Source organism: Corapipo altera, unplaced genomic scaffold (assembly GCF_003945725.1).
Source record: "Corapipo altera isolate COAL_440 unplaced genomic scaffold, ASM394572v1 61305, whole genome shotgun sequence".
Lineage (NCBI taxonomy): Eukaryota > Metazoa > Chordata > Aves > Passeriformes > Pipridae > Corapipo > Corapipo altera.
Genome location: NW_020884909.1, coordinates 5,134,891 through 5,140,467, shown reverse-complemented (window position 1 = coordinate 5,140,467; position 5,577 = coordinate 5,134,891).

Below are 5,577 nucleotides of genomic sequence, written 5' to 3'. Positions count from 1 at the left end.
CTCATAACAACCTTCCAGCGTCTGAAGGGAGCCTACAGGGAAGCCAGTGAGAGACTCTTTGTCAGGAACTGTAGGGATAGGACAAAGAGTAATGGGTACAAATTGAAAGAGGGAAAATTTAGGTTGGATATATGAAAGAAATAATTTACTGTGAGGGTGATGTGGTGTGGCACTGGAACAGGTTGCCCAGTTCAAAGCCAGGTTGGATGGGGCTTGGAACAAACTCATCTAGTGAAAGTTGTCCCTGCCTGTGGCAGGGGGGTTGGAAATAGCTGACCTTTAAAGTCCCTTCCAATCCAAAACATTCTCTGTTTCTGTAATCTGTCTACTCTGTGCATTACATTTCTTCATGCTGGAGAAATACCCAGTGAAATGAATAATTCTTGCAGCATACGAGCTAAGGGAAGTTTGTGCTCTCCTTTCATTGTAACACAGACAGCTCTTCAGTGATCTCCTTAAGCATTTGGTTTTCAATGTTTCTTGGCATCTCCAAGAAGAGTCAGTACACAACAAAATAATAATAAAAAAAAACCAGATTCTTTAATGTTACGCTGATCAAATTATGTTCAGCTGTTAAAAAATTCACTTTGGCATCATATGGAGTCACTGACACTGAGGAAAACAACATTGTAATTCAAATCTGTCTTTCATGTCATCTGGTTGAACTGGAGAGATAGCAAAACAAGGCCATTCTTCAGTAGTTTTGTTCTACTAGAGGAGAGGGGCCCCTGTGCAGGCATTAACAGATATAGCAGAAAAAGCAATTTAAGGAACTAAGGCAAGTGGGGATGAAAAGCAGCTATACCACAAGAAGCTCCCGGTTTTATTTGTAACTGAGCCTCACTTGAGACTATTGTTGGCAGCAGCTGCAGGGCTGCAGTGCTGAGTGAATGGAGAGCCAGAACCTGGGATTTTTGACGCTAGGATTTGTCCCCCTTCTTCTGGTTTGAATTATTAACAAATATATTCTTAGTGTCACTTATGTAATTTTCTAACCTTCTATCTGATGTCATACTACTAAGTAAGGTTTCCAGGCATTCCTGGACAATGGTGTGTGCTCAAGGATAGTAAATCTGACACTGCAGACTTCCTGGCACTCAGGCTTCAATTGAACATGCTTGCACAATCTGTCCAATTTGGCCAGAAAAAGTAGGATTTACTGAGCTGGGTGTACTGCAACCGTGGTGCATATGGGCTGTGAATGTGTCTCGGATTACCAGTCATACAGCAGCCAGTCAGAGCTGCTGTGAATGCACAATAAGGCTTCAGTTGCTGGACCTACAGACACACAGAAACCCCAGGAGAGGATCCTGAAAAATTTGCCCTGATAAAATTCTGATTTGAAAAAAAAAAAAAAAGAAAGCATTGCCAAGAAAACTTGGCTTTCAGCAGTTATTAATTAAAAACAAAAACAAAAGAAAAAACCCCCCATGCCTCCCACTGTTTCTGAGGGACTCCTGAGCTGTGGTGTTGCAGAAGGTTCCCTGACATGTTATCAGCTACCCCCCATAAGCTGCTTTGGACTGCCTTCCTCAGATCCCAGGAGGATGTGAATTATGCAGATTTTGGCACAGGGCTGGGGAGGGGGCTGTTCCAGATACCTGTTCTTTGCACACTTGCAGCTCACCACAGCGTGAGTACAGAATGGGCAAAGCAGGTTTAACAATTGTTTGCCTTTTTTTTTTTTTTTTTTTTAATTTTAATGCATACTAGGCTGGGTCTCTCAGGAGTGCAACAGTGAAGATAAGCATGAAAAGAAAAACTTTTCCTGTCTGTAGCTCTATTAGTCTCTTTTGGAGAGCAGGAGATGCTCTTGTTCAGAATATGAAATCCAAATATGCAATGTTACTACAAGAAAGACATTGAGGTGCTGAAACATGCTCAGAGAGGGGCAATAGAGCTGGTGAAGGATCTGTGAAATAAATGGTATGAGGAGCAGCTGAGGGAGCTAGGGTTGTTTAGCCTGGAGAAAAGGAGGCTCAGGGGAGACGTTATTGCTCTCTATAACCACCTGAAAGGAGGCAGTAGAGAGATGGGTGTCGGCTTCTTCTCCCAGCTAACAAGTGATAGGACAAGAAGAAGTGGCCTCAAGTTGTGCCAAGGGAGGTTTAAGTTGGATGTTAGGAAGAATTTGTTCACCAGAAGGGTTGTCAAGCACTGGAACAGGCTGCCCAGGGAAGTGGTCGAGTCACCATCTCTGGAGGTATTTAAAAGCTGTGTAGATGTGTCACTAAATGATTCTATGATTCTGTATGTGACTACTGAGGGATCACATGGCTAGATAAATCCAGTATAGGAATCTAAGCAGCAAGCTTAGATTTCTCATTTGTAAAGCGGAAAAAGGCTTGAATTTGCTGAATACTTCCATTTAAGTATGTCAGTGAAAGCAAACCTGCTGAAGAAAATATCACTGTTTTCTGAGGTGGGAAGGAGCCTTTCCAAACAACCAGTTTCAAGGATGGTCAGTGGTGTCCTGATCCCAATCACTCAGTTGCGTTGGCTGGCTGATGCTTTTAGCTGATGCCAGATTACAAGGTGTTGTAGGTAGCAATATCCATGTACATTACCAGGCAGGGATTACTGTCTATTGCAGCAAAGAAGGCAGAATGTGCAGAGTTGCTGCAGTACGAGTTGCTGGGTGCAGTATTTCTCTCCTTCCCTTGGCCTCCCCGGTACTTGACTCTTCCTCTATGAGGGCTCTTACCCACTCCAAGAATGTGTTTTCAAAATAACCTCTTTCAACCTCCCACCTACATAAAAAGAGAGAGCTGTCTAAAAGTATCCATCTCTGCCAAACCTCCGAAGTTTTAAGGGACCTGGAAAAGTTGAGAAGGGAGCCCATGGGAACTTCATGTGGATCAACAAGGCCAAGTGCAAGGTGCTGCAGCCAGGCTGGGGCAACCCCTGGTATTGAGAGCACCTCTGCAGAGAAGGACTTGGGGGTGCTGGTGGGTGAGAGGCTGGACATGAGCCAGCAATGTGCACTCACAGGCCAGAAAGCCAGTTGTGTCCTGGGCTGTATCCAAAGCAGCGTGGCCAGCGGCGTGAGAGAGGGGATTCTGCTCCTCTGCTCTGGTGAGACCCCACCCAGAGTGCTGCATCCAGCTCTGGGGTGCTCAGCACAGGAAGGACACTGACCTGTGGGAGCGAGTCCAGAGAAGGGCCACAAAGATAATTAGAGGGATGGAGCACCTCCTCTATGAGGAAAGATTGAGAGAGTTTGGATTGTTCAGCCTGGAGAAGGAAAGGCTCTACTTGCAGCCAACACAAAAACAGCCTGAATTCAGCCAGAGGATTTGCAGACTCCTGCTTCCTAAAACTTGTATGTTCAATAGAAAGGTTTTTGGTTTGGTTTTTATTTTGTGAGATGCCATATCTGGAGGAAGAATTTTGTTGGGTAATGACAACAGGGTTGTGAAGGAGGAGGACTGCATGGAGGACTGGAGTGGGAAGAGGAGAAGCTCTGGTGGATTTGGAAAGACATTGAGGAGGGAGTACTCCATCTAAATGAAAGGACTGGTCGGTCTTGGTAAAGAGAATCTTTCTGATGGGAAGTCTGGATATGCAGCACAAGCCAGGAAAGCACCAGACAGATTAGGGTTATGTAGGAGGCCCATGGCTGGGCTGTCTCTTACCCTGCTTCCATGCCTGTTCTGATGTGGAATTCTGGAGTCTCCTCTCACTTAGACCGAGAAGTAATATTTGTGACTGCTACAATTCAGTTGGAGACATGCTGTTATTTTCCTCACAAAATGACAAATCCCATGTTTATTACCAGCTATACAGGTATATAGCCATTTGCACTTTTATCTGTTAGGTTCTGCTAGGTTCCTTGCCTTTGTTGCAATTATACATACTATCATTTCTCTGTTTTTCTGTGTCTGACTTTGTATAAGTTTAGGGAGGTGTTTTAGAATCATAGCATCATCAATATTGGAAGAGACTTTCAAGATCATCCAGTCCAACCATCAATCCAGCACTGCCACTGTAACCCCTTAACCATGAGACCACATCACCCAGCACCAGATCCAGACACCTCTTAGACACCTCCACAGATGGTACCACCACCACCTCTCTGGGAAACCTATTCCAATGGCTGGCCACTTTAACTGTGAATTTTTTTTCTAATATCTAATGTGAATCTCCCCTGTCTCAGGTTAAGGCCATTTCCTCTAGTCCTCTCACTGCAGGCACAATAGAAAAGGCTCAGCTGGAGGTTGTAACCTCCTTTTAGGAAGTTGTAGAGAGTGACGAGGTCTCTGCTGAGCCTCCTCTTCTCGAGACTAAACAAACCCAGCTCTCTCAGCCATTCTTAATAAGACACATTTTCTAGACCCTTCACGAGCCTTATTTTCCTTTTCTGGATTCACTGCAGCACTTCAATGTCCTTTTTAAAGTGAGTAGTCCAGAACTGAAAGCAGTACTCACCAGTGCTGAGTTCAGGGGAACGATCACTTCCCTAATCCTACTGACCACACCACACTGTTGCTGATAAAGGTCAAGATGCCATTGGCCTTCTTGGCCACCTGGGCACACTGCTGGCTCATCTTTTTGCCAAAGAGCTCTCTAGCCACTCCTCCCAAGCCTATAACACTGCATGGCGTTGCTGCAACCCAGGTGCGGGACCCGGCACTCCCCTTGTTGAACCTCACACATTTGTCCTTAGCCCATTTATCAAGTCTGTCCACATCTCTCTGTAGAGCCTTCCTACACTAGAGCAGGTCAACAGATCAACACACTCACACTTTAGGGGGTTTCCTCGTGTAGGGAACACCAAGGTCTGATTTTTTTTTTTTTTTTTTTTTTTTTTAGTTATTTTTTCTTCCTGTGTCGCCGTTGGAAGCTGTACGGACATGAGAGCAGGAGCGGGACCCCGCAGGAGTCGTGTGCCAGAGGCTGGGAATGCTCTGGGAGCGAGCGGCAATTCCTCCAGGTGGCCACTGGAGGTCAGCAGAGGCCGAGGCACATTCGGGCGCGTCCTGGAGGCGCCGCTGGATAGCAGGGACTGGAGGCGCTGGATAGAAAGGTTGGGGGGCGCTGGATAGCGGGGTTTGGAGAGGCTGGACAGCAGGGTCTGGACGCGCTGGATAGCAGGGTTTGGAGAGGCTGGACAGCAGGGTTTGGAGAGGCTGGATAGCAGGGTTTGGAGAGGCTGGATAGCAGGGTTTGGAGGCGCTGGATAGCAGGGTTTGGAGAGGCTGGATAGCAGGGTTTGGAGAGGCTGGATAGCAGGGTTTGGGGGCGCTGGACAGCAGGGTTTGGAGAGGCTGGATAGCAGGGTTTGGAGAGGCTGGATAGCAGGGTTTAGGGGCGCTGGACAGCAGGGTTTGGAGAGGCTGGATAGCAGGGTTTGGAGAGGCTGGACAGCAGGGTTTGGAGAGGCTGGATAGCAGGGTTTGGAGAGGCTGGACAGCAGGGTTTGGAGAGGCTGGATAGCAGGGTTTGGGGGCGCTGGATAGCAGGGTTTGGAGAGGCTGGATAGCAGGGTTTGGAGAGGCTGGATAGCAGGGTTTGGAGAGGCTGGATAGCGGGGTTTGGAGAGGCTGGACAGCAGGGTTTGGAGAGGCTGGACAGCAG